Raw genomic sequence first — 11,506 nt, forward strand, 5'->3', positions numbered from 1 at the left:
TCTACACAAAATTCACAGTTTCTGACTTCCTTTTGTAGCCACAGCATTTAGCAAGTTGATCCAATTAGTTTCCCAGTTAGAATATGGTCTGACTGCAAAAAAGTTGTTTGATCCACTGTGCCTGCATCAGCTAGCCATTTAATCCCAACTACCAGGGCTCATTTTCCTGAAAATGTTTTTCCTTCAAACCCAAAGTGCTAAAAAAAAGTGACTGAGTGGAGATTTGGCCAATTTCCAGAAATCGGCCCAAACTCTCTCAAAACCAATACACACCATCCAAAACCGATTTTTACAAAAAAGTTACCATACATCCTAATGTGCATTTTAGCTACTGAACAGTTATGTGTGGTTTTCTAAAACCATTTTCTTCACTCAAAAATAAGAATACTCCCACATAGTGAACTTGAAAATTATTTTTGCTTAGATTTGGTGACGACCTCATTCTCAGCTGAAAACTGAAACATGTTGCAACTCATGAATATATTAAGTCATAGTGTGCACTGAATACAGTTACGTTCCTAAGTCTTGTCTGATTATACTGGCTTCAGGAGATTTTGTATTTGGAAATATGCAAATAATTTTGACCAGAAACTTTATTTTGGAAAAATGGCATTATTTTGAATTTGTTGTCCAAGGATTTCCAATTGCAGCTAAAGCTACCATGCTAATAGATGCAATCCTGCTTTGAAACTGTTATTGAATCTTCTTCCACCATCCTGTCATGCAGCACATTGCAGATCACAACTCACCCGCATAATTACAAAAATTCTCATCACCTTCTCTGGTTGATTCACCAATTATTTTGTATCTATAGCCTCTGGTAACCAGCACTCCTGTCAATAGTAACAGTTCCTCAATTAAATTCATCTAATGATTCCAAACTTTGTTGTATATCTCAAAGTACATGAGGAAGACAGAAAGAAAATAATTCTGAGAAACACAGATTTAAATTTATTATCCAATTGAAGGAGGCTGACATTCTGACTGAGCACACAATTAAATTTCTCTGACATGTTCCTTGTATTGTAGCACAAGGCTTTTAATAATTTATTTTGAATTGAACAGTGTCGCCACATAAATAGAAACATAAAACAATGACAGCTATTTGGAATTCTTATAAAGTCCATTACATGTAGCAGGACACCCCAAGGTGCTTCACAAAATTAGTATCTGATAAAAATTGACACTGAGACAAATGCTGAGATAATGAAGCAGATCACAAATGCTTAGTCATGGAGGGATTTATATACAGGAGAAGGCCATTTGGACCCTCATGCTGACTTGCAAGAAGAACCAGACCGTCTCTGGTCTGTGTTACATAGGCTAAAATACAGAAAACCACAAACTGCATCACTGCCCTGTAAATTTATTCCCTTCAAATGCTCTATCAATTTCTTTTTAAAATCATTACCAGTCTGCTTCTACCACCTTTGTGGATAATAAGTTCTAGTTGATTGCCAATCACCATGTAAAACCATTCTTCCTTACATTCTCCTGCACGTCTTGCTGAAAATCTTATGATTTGTGTTCCCCCGTTCTTGTACCATCAACTGATGTGAACAGATTTTCTGTATTGATTTTATCCAAATCTGTCAAAATGCAAGACACATCTGTTAAACCTCCCTTCAATCTATGGGTGGCTCAGTGGTTAGCACTGCTGCCTCACAGTGCCAGGGACCCAGGTTCAATTCCAGCCTCAGGTGACTGTCTGTGGGGAGTTTGTACATTCTTTCAGTGTCTGTGTGGGTTTCCTCCAGGTGCCCTGGTTTCCTCCCACAGTCCAAGGATGCGCAGCCTAGGTGGATTGGCCATGCTAAATGTGCCCAGGGATGTTTAGGTTAGGTAGGTTAGACTAGGGGAATGAGTCTGGGTGGGACGCTTTTCAGAGGGACGGTGTGGACTTGTTGGGTCAAATAGCCTGTTTCCACACTGTAGGGATTCTATGATTCAATCCCCTTTGCTCAAAGGTGAACAACACTAGCTTCTCTACTGTGAACTTATAGCTAAATTCCCTCACCCATGGAACTATTCTGTTGATTTTTTTTTGCATCCTCTCAAGGACCGTTACATTATTTCTAATATGTAATGACTAGAACTGGATACAATACTCCATTTGTGGTCTAACCAGCTGTAATGTTACATAAGAAAAACATAACTTCGCTTCTTCGGTAAACAATGAATCTTTTTATGAAATTCAAATCCCATATGCTTTACTAACCAGTCTTTCAATATGTCCTGACACTTTCAAAGATTCATGCATGTGCATCCAATGCTCCCTCTGTTCCTGCGCACTGTTTAGAACTGTACCATTGAGTCTATGTTGCTTCTCTCTATCCCTTCTGCCAAATGCATTACCTCCCAGTTGTTTGTAATAAATCCACCTCCCACTTCTCTGTCCATGCTGTTAAACCTCTCTCTATCGTTATAGTTGGGTGAATATCATTCTCACTGCGACTTCAGATTTGATATCATAGACAAATTTTGAAATTTTACTCTATTATAATATCCAAGTAATTCACATATATTGTGAGAGTTAAGTTTTTGAGCTACACTTGCAAATTTTCATCCTTGTTTTCAATTCCCTGCATGGCCTCACTGTAGTCTCCTCTAAAGCTCCAACTGGTCAAGATCATTGCAGTCTTCTTGTTCTGGCCTTTTCGCTTATCCACTGTTTAATTGCACCATCACTGTGGCTGTGCTTTCAGTTGTTTGAGCCCTAAGATTTGAAAATTCCTGCCTAAACCTCTCCAGCTGCTTTAATTTTCACTCTCTTAAACATACAGTGAACACTTGTTACAGGAGTGTGTACATATATTTCCTTATGCCTAGTGCCTAATGTTGTTTGACAGTGAGCCACATATTAAAAAGGGCACTATATATACAACTGATAACAAAAGGAATGAGAGTGGGAAAGGTTTGGAGAGAAAATTCTGCAATTAGATGGCTGCAGGGAATACTACCATTGGTGCAGCTAAGGAAGTGTTGACAAGAGTTGTAGTGTTCTCAGAGGACTGTGTAAACACATCTTCAAAGTTTGAAAATATAGAAGGGACATTTGTTCCAGAAATATTGTATCTCTTTGACTAGATTATCCAGTTCATTCTTGGCTTGCCTCCATATCCTATCTCTGTAAAATTAAGAGATCATCCAAAATGCTGCTGCCTGCGACTTTACACTGAGTTTGGTTCACCCATCACCCCCACGCTTGCTGACCTAAACGGATTCTCTTTTAAGCAATACGTCATTTTAAAATTCACAAGCCTCCAAGTTTTCTGTGTTCTTCTGGTTGTCAATGCTCCTGCCATTGGCAACAGTTTCTCAATGAAATGATTAGTTTGAAAATGATGCAACTAATGATTTGAAATTTTGTTAAATACCTTAGAACACATATTGAAGCAAAACATATATCTTTGAGCTCACAGATTCTGACCTCTTAAGCAATCCCCTATTTTAATCACTCCAGCATTGACATTTATTCCTTGAACTAATTAGGCTCTATGTTGTGGAAAACTTTCCATAGAACACTCTGTATCTTTATTTTCCTTATCGCCTTTGATTTACTCTTTAAAACATATTGGATAGACTTTGGTCATCTGCCGTAATAGTTTCTACGTAGCTCAGTGTCAAATTGTGCTTTATAACACTCCGAAGTGCCTTAAGGTTGTTTTATTGTGTGAAAGGTACTATAATAAATTCAAGTTGTTGTTGAATTGAAACAAGAAACAATTTTCCCTGAAATTCAAACAGTATAGTATTTTGTCAATAGGAGATTTTAGCTGACATTCTTTGGCTGTTTGCTCCTTTTAGAGTTATTCAATTTTTAATTTCTTATCAACCCCCTAAGAACTAAGTGTCAAATGAAATTTTGTACAAATATCTAATAACTACAGAGGTGTCTTAAAACATCACCTTTCCCATTGGACATTGCCATTTCGTGTTTCTACATGCAACTCAGTGTGCAATTGACTGTACAACTTTTACCTTAAATCCACCACTGTAGGACAGCAGGAGATATATAAGCCCATTACTGTATGTCACACATCGGATAGACTGAAAATATCACCTGAGGACTCCAGTTTGCATGAGTGTGTAAATGATCATAACAGATTAATTGTGCAACTGAAGTTCTAGTTACATGAGTTATAAAGTACTTAATTACCAAGCTTTTCCCAGGGGCTGTACCAATAATCTCACTGCCCTGACTTCTTTCATCCATTTGTTGTATATCACTTTGGCAACAATACATAATTTATAGTGCCTTGTCAAAATTAACGAGTACTGCAATGCTGAACACTACAAAACTACTATCATGAGATGAGTTTAACAGAAAGATAAATCCAAATGATTGAGAAAGTAAAACAAACAAGTCTAGATTTTGCAATGTTGAGATGATCAGTTGTCACCAATATTGTGGAATAAAACAATGAGAAGCACCTGGGTTAATATATATGCAGCTAAAACACAATTCCAGAAACTACTGTTGCATTTGCCACGTTCCTTCATACATTGGTACCACACTAATAGAGACAGCATTTAAACACATAAAATGGCATAGTCTGGGGCTCTTACAAACTAAACATGCTAGAAAAGGATGAGTTGAGACATTCAAGCCTATGTGATTTTTAAAATGATGTGCTAAATCTAAAGTATTGCTAAATAACCTGTCAAACATGCTACTTCAATTTTATAAGGTTTGGAGTATTATAAAATATTAAAATGCTTTAAAACTACAATTTTCCGTCTATTTTATCTCAATCTCATTTTTCATAATCCTGTCTTTACTCTGTTTTCTCTACAGGATCTTGAATTTTATTATGTAATAATGGGTTTAAACACTGATTAGTTAAAGAGGTACATTGTTTCTCAGATAAAAGATATCCTGTAAATTTTGGAATGCTATATCATCGTCCTGGTGATGACAAGTCAAGACCATAAGACCATAAGACATAGGAGCAGAAATTAGGCCATTCGGCCCATCGAGTCTGCTCTGCCATTCAATTCTGACTGATAAGTTCCTCAACCCCATTCTCCTGCTTTCTCCCCATAACCCTTGATTCCCTTGATAATCAAGAACCTATCTATCTCAGTCTTAAATGTACTCAATGACCTGGCCTCCACAGCCTTCTGTGGCAGTGAATTCCATAGATTCACCACTCTCTGGCTGAAGAAGTTTCTCCTTATCTCTGTTCTGAAAGGTCTTCCCTTTACTCTAAGGCTATGCCCTCGGGTCCGAGCTTCTCCTACCAAAGGAAACATCTTCCCAACATCCACTCTGTCCAGGTCATTCAGTGTTCTGTAAGTTTCAATTAGATCCCCCCTCATCCTTCTAAACTCCAATGAGTATAGTCCCAGAGCCCTGAAACGTTCCTCATATGTTAAGCTTTCCATTCCTGGGACCATTCTCGTGAACCTCCTCTGAACCCGTTCCAGGGCTAGTACATCCTCCCTGAGATATGGAGCCCAAAACTGCACACAATACTCCAAACGTGGCCTGACCAGAGCCTTATAAAACCTCAGGAGGACATCCCTGCTTTTATATTCAAGTCCTCTCAAAATAAATGCCAACATTGCATTTGCCTTCCTGACTACAGACTCAACCTGCAAGTTTACCTTGAGAGAATCCTGAACTAGAACTCCCAAGTCTCTTTGCACTTCAGACTTCTGAATTTTCTCCCCATTTAGAAAATAGTCCATGCTTTTATTCTTCTTACCAAAGTGCATGACCTCACACTTCCCCACGTTGTACTCCATCTGCCACTTTTTTGCCCACTCTCTGAACCTGTCCAAATCCTTCTGCAGCCTCCCCGCCTCCTCAATACTACCTGTCCCTCCACCTATCTTTGTATCATCTGCAAACTTAGCCAGAATGCCCACAGTTTCTTCATCTAGATCATTAATGTACAAAGTGAAAAGTTGTGGTCCCAGCACTGACCCTTGCGGAACACCACTTGTCTCTGGCTGCCATCCTGAGAAAGACCCTTTTATCCCCACTCTCTGCTTTCTGCCAGACAGCCAATCTTCTCTCCATGCTAGCACCTTTCCTCTAATACCATGGGCCGTTATCTTACTCAGCAGCCTCCTGTGCAGCACCTTGTCAAAGGCCTACTTGAAGTCCAGGTAGATGACATCCATTGGCTCTCCCTGGTCTACCCTGCTCGTTACTTCCTCAAAGAATTCTAGCAGGTTTGTCAGGCCTGACCTCCCCTTGTTGAAACCATGCTGACTTTTCCCTACTTTACCATACAGTTCCAAATGTTGAGAAATCTCATCCTTTACAACAGACTCCAAAATCTTACCCACGACCGAGGTTAGGCTAATTGGCATGTAATTTTCCATCTTTTGCCTTACTCCCTTTTTAAACAGGGGTGTCACGTTAGCAATTTTCCAGTCCTCTGCGACCCTCCCTGACTCTCGCGATTCCTGAAAGATCACCACTAACGCTTCCACTATCTCTTTAGCTATCTCCTTTAGAACTCTGGGGTGTAGTCCATCTGGTCCAGGTGATTTATCCACCTTCAGGTCAATCAGTTCTACTAGCCCCTTTTCCTTGGTGATGGCAACCATAATCTCCTCTGTTCCCGACTTTCTTGAATTTTTGGGAGATTACTCATGTCTTCCACTGTGAAGACTGACGCAAAGTAATTATTCAGTTCCTCAGCCATTTCCTTGTTCCCCACTATTATCTCTCCACCGTCATTTTCCAGTGGTCCAATGTCCACTTTTGTCTCTCTTTTGCCCTTTACCTATCTAAAGAAACTCTTACAGTCTCCATGTATATTACTGGCTAGCTTACCCTCATATTTAATCTTCTCCCTCCTTATTTCTTTTTTTGTTGCCCTCTGTTGATCTTCCCAGTCCTCTGGTTTCCCACTGCCCTTCGCCACGTTATATGCTTTCTCTTTGCTTTCATGCTATCCCTGACTTCCTTAGTCAGCCACGGTTGCCTCATCCTCCCTATACCACGCTTCTTTTTCCTAGGGATGAATTTTTGCTGCGTCTCTTGAATTACTCCCAGATACTCCCGCCCGTCAAGGGTCCATAACAAAGCCAATGGGTTACTGAAAGCAGATTGAAAGGCCATTCCTCCACTGGTAAGTCTAAAATCTGGGCTATCAAACACAACTAAGTTCAAATATCACTACAACAGCTCAAAGCAAATAGTACAAATGTGTGTTTTGTTTTCAGACATGAGCACAGTGATCACTGAGGGTCAATCTGGAAGCACAGACATTGTAGTGTTGTGGTGACATTTTGAGATAAATATTCCAGTGAATACAAGTTCACATGCCACAGTTGTTGTCTGATACATTATGTGTGTCTTGATAATATTATAATTAGAATTTTATTGGATTGCTTTACATGATGCATATTACAATGGCCTATGGTTAAATATTGGTGTTGAATGAGTTTTCAAAAAGGGAAATGATTTGTTTCAGCATTTATAATACAATAAGTCTTCACTTAAAGTGATGGTTGTGTTCCTTAAAATTGAAACTTTAAGAGAAACAATTCTAAGTGAATCATAGATTCCCCTATTAATCAATGTTAAAGTTGGAATTAGGTTTCAGACACTTCTTTATTTCCAGAAAAGAAATCAATATGGAAGTTGAACCTCTGTACGCGTGCAACAATGTCCATTCTAAATGAAGATAAAGGGAAAATAAAGTATATCATTAAATAGAAAATACACACGATATATAATACTTCTAAAATTACAATTGTGCACACAGTTTAACTTTGATCATCCTCATGAAAGTGAATATATTTAAATGGAGATTGTATCATTACAGATCAATTCACATACCCTTCTATTGAAAAAATGTAAAGCTAATGATGTATTGATGGGAAAAGTGTCAGGATTAAAAGTACCCTTGATCAGTTGGGAAACAAGGTCAATAGAATGCGTTAAGGCGTGTTACAATTCATGAGTGAGTTGGAGTGTTACATTTTGCAGTTACAGAGCCACGCCAACAGAATTTTAGTCATAAAGCATTCAGATCTGCTTGAAGGTAGACAGCATAAAATGATGTTTTTAACAGAAATTTAAAGAGTTTAGATTGAACTTGTTACTTGTAAATGTGACTATTCTGATACTTTTCTGGTTGGCCTTCTACCCATAAAGTTGATCTCACCAAATTCTGCTGTCTGTGCCTAATTGTACCATGTCCCATTTATCTTTCTCACCTATGCTCACTGACTTATATCAGCTTCTGGGTGAGCAACATCTTGATTTAAAAATCTTCATCCTTGCTTTCAAATCCCTCCATTCCCACAGCTCTTAAGTTTTTTCAACTCTGCAATCCTGCCAGGTCTATGTGTTTATCCAGTTCTGGCTGCCGAGAGTCTACGATTTAAATCACACCACCTTTGGTTGCTGTATGTGCTGTGTCCTAAAGCTTTGGAATTCCTGCCTTAAACCTCTTTACACTTCTACCCCTTTAACTTCATTTAAAAAGGTGCTTGAAATTGCCTCCTTGACCAAATGTTTGCTCGCTTGACCTATTGTATACTTATGTAGCCCATTATCACATTTTGTTTGATAACTCTCCTGCAAAACCCTTTGGGGCTTTCTATTGGCCTTGTTTCCCCAACGCTCATCAGTATTTTTAATCCTGACGCTTTTTCCCATCAATGCAGAACACTCATGCATGACTAACTTTGCATTCTTTCAAAGTTATTTGATTTGATTTGATTTGAAACTGTTCTTGAATCCGTTGGTACATGTGTTTAAGCTTTTGTATCTTCTGCCTAATGGGAGAGGTTGGAAGATATTATAACCGGGTGGGAGAGGTCTTTGATGATGTTGGCTGCTTTTCCAAGGCAGCAAGAAGTGTAGATGGAGTCAATGGATGGAAGATTGGCTTGCATGATGGACTGGGCTGTGTTCTCAACTCTCTGTAGTTTCTTATGGTCCTGGGCAGAGCAGTTGCCATACCAAGCCATGATGCATCCAGATAGAATGCTTTCTATGGTGCATCTGTAAAAGTTGGTGAGAGTCCTTATGGACAAGCCAAATTTCCTTAGCTTCCTGAGGAAGAAGAGGCGTTGTTGTGCTTTCTTGACTTTCACATCAACATGGCTGGTCCATGACAGATTGTTGGCGATCATCACTGCTAGGAACTTGATGTTCTCACCATCTCCACCTCAGCACCATTGATATAGACAGGGGAGTGCCTCCTCCTTGTTTCCTGAAGTTGATGCTCAGCTTTTTAGTTTTGCTGACATTGAGAAATTGTTATCTTTACACCAAATAGGAGAGTATGTGGATTGATCTGTAATGATAAATCTCTGTTTAAATATATTCACTTTCATAGGATTATCAGCTGTAATTTTTAAAATATTGTGTATTGTATGTCTTTTGTATTCAGTGACGTACTTTATTTTCCCATCGTCTTCATTTAGAATGCACATTGTTGCACATGGACAATACAGGGTTTCAACTTGTATATTGCATGAGTGTCCTTGGGACATTTTATTTATATAAATATATATACAAGTTTGATGTTACTGTTGTCCAAACAGTGCCTTTCGCCACGTCAGGATCTCACTGAATGAGTCACCCATTTATGAGAGAGGTAAGGATTATTTCTCTGCACCACCACCGCCCCCCCACGGACTCCCCCACCTCCTGCCACAGAGTAATAAATCTTTGGAACTTTCTTCCTCAAAAAGGTGCTGGAAGCAAAATTCTTTAAGACAGAGGCTGGTAGAGTCTTGATAAGCAAGGGGGTGAAAAGTTATTGGCAGGATTGTGGAATGATCAGATCAGCCGTGAGCATAATGATTGGCAAAGTATCCTTGAGGGGCTGAGTGACATACTCCTGTTCCTAATTTGTTTGTTTGCACGTTCATATCTCTCGAGACGCTTTACAGCCAGTGAAGTGCTTTTAAAATGTAGGCACTGTTGTAACGTAAGAGCAATTTCTAACACAGTGATCACCCAGAAGCAACAATGCTGTAATGATTAGAAAGGGAAGATTGGGAAAAGAAGAATGCATCAACAGGGAGAATGAAGTTACAAAAAAAAACTAGCTCAATGATGACAACTATAAATTTGATGGATCAGGAATCAACATAGATCAACAATCATACGAGATGAGTTGCACTTAATAAAGTGTTTTGGGACATTTGACTAAAGTAAACACGCTGTGGAAAAGCAAGTTGTTCTTGTTGCTGGAGCTAGGATATGGGGGAAGGAATTTGAATGAGCAAACTCTCATCAACGCTGGTTTGGTTGAGCTTTTTCCTCAAGGGCTGTTAAGAATGGGCAACACATGTTGGCCTTGACAAGAAGGCTCATATCCCACAAAAGACTAAAATAAAGCTGCCATTATTGAATTTATTGCAGGTACAGAGTGATAGAGGTGATGGAGTGACAAAGCTTCTGAATTACAACCAAAATTGCCAGAAAAATAATTGGGCTACTGTGATATAATCAGCTCCTTAGACACAGTGACACAGTGCCTGAGGAGGCTGAAGAAGAATGGTGGTTATCACTCTGCAATTATTAACCACCAGCTGCAATTTGGTAGCATCTAGCTGTTCTACATGTTATGGACATCAACATTCAATCACTTGTCTACACATTACTGCATTAAGATGAAGTTGAAAGTTCTTTATGTAGAGAATAAAGGAAAATAAATTCAACCACTGCCGACAGGAAACATATGCATGATTTATTGCCCAGTCAACTTTATTATTGATTATTGAGCAAGGCACCATAGTCCAAGCATTAAGGTTGGTGCGAGGAATTGCTGATGATTTCCTTAAAAGTGCTTGTAACGACAAAGAACACTCCAGAATCTGAGAAAAGGGTTTATTTTCACTTTAAGACATTTTGTCAATCATTGACCTGCTGATCGCTCTCTGTAAATATTTGTTACATATTACATTTTTTTCTTTGCCTTTGGACAACTAACACTAATTTTTGTTTAGCATATACAAAGGTACAGTAAATTCAGCTCATCAATGCTACAGTATACTTTGCAGCATTTGCTCCTTGTAGCCTCTCAATGTTGCTTTTTAGACATATGCTTCTAGTCAATATTCCTCTTAGTTAAACAAACAGCGGTGCTGGTGCGTAACCAAGTTCAGAATCTCTTCATTAACACCAAAGTGCATTAATATAGCATCTTTAAAGGTATGAAAATACTAAATGTTGCCTCACAGTAGTGTTATCAGACAACCAAGGAAGGGACAATAAATGCTGGCTCAGCCAGCAATGTCCCCATCCTTTGACTAAAAAATTTGACACTGGAAATACATAAAGAGATACAAGGGTGTATGATCAGGAGGTTAGGAACATCTTAAAGGAGAAGCAAGGTAGAGAGCTGGAAATGTTTATGCAGAGAATGTTAGAACATAGAGCCCAGGAAACTAAAGGCATGGCCACCAATGATGGAACATTGGGTCAAGGATGCTCAAGGGACCAGAATTTCAGGAGCTCAGATATCTCAGATGATTATAAAGCTGGAGGAAATCATTGACAGAGGAAGGGTCTCGATCA

This window comes from Rhincodon typus, chromosome 17, assembly GCF_021869965.1.
Source record: "Rhincodon typus isolate 14 chromosome 17, sRhiTyp1.1, whole genome shotgun sequence".
Taxonomy (NCBI): Eukaryota; Metazoa; Chordata; class Chondrichthyes; order Orectolobiformes; family Rhincodontidae; genus Rhincodon; species Rhincodon typus.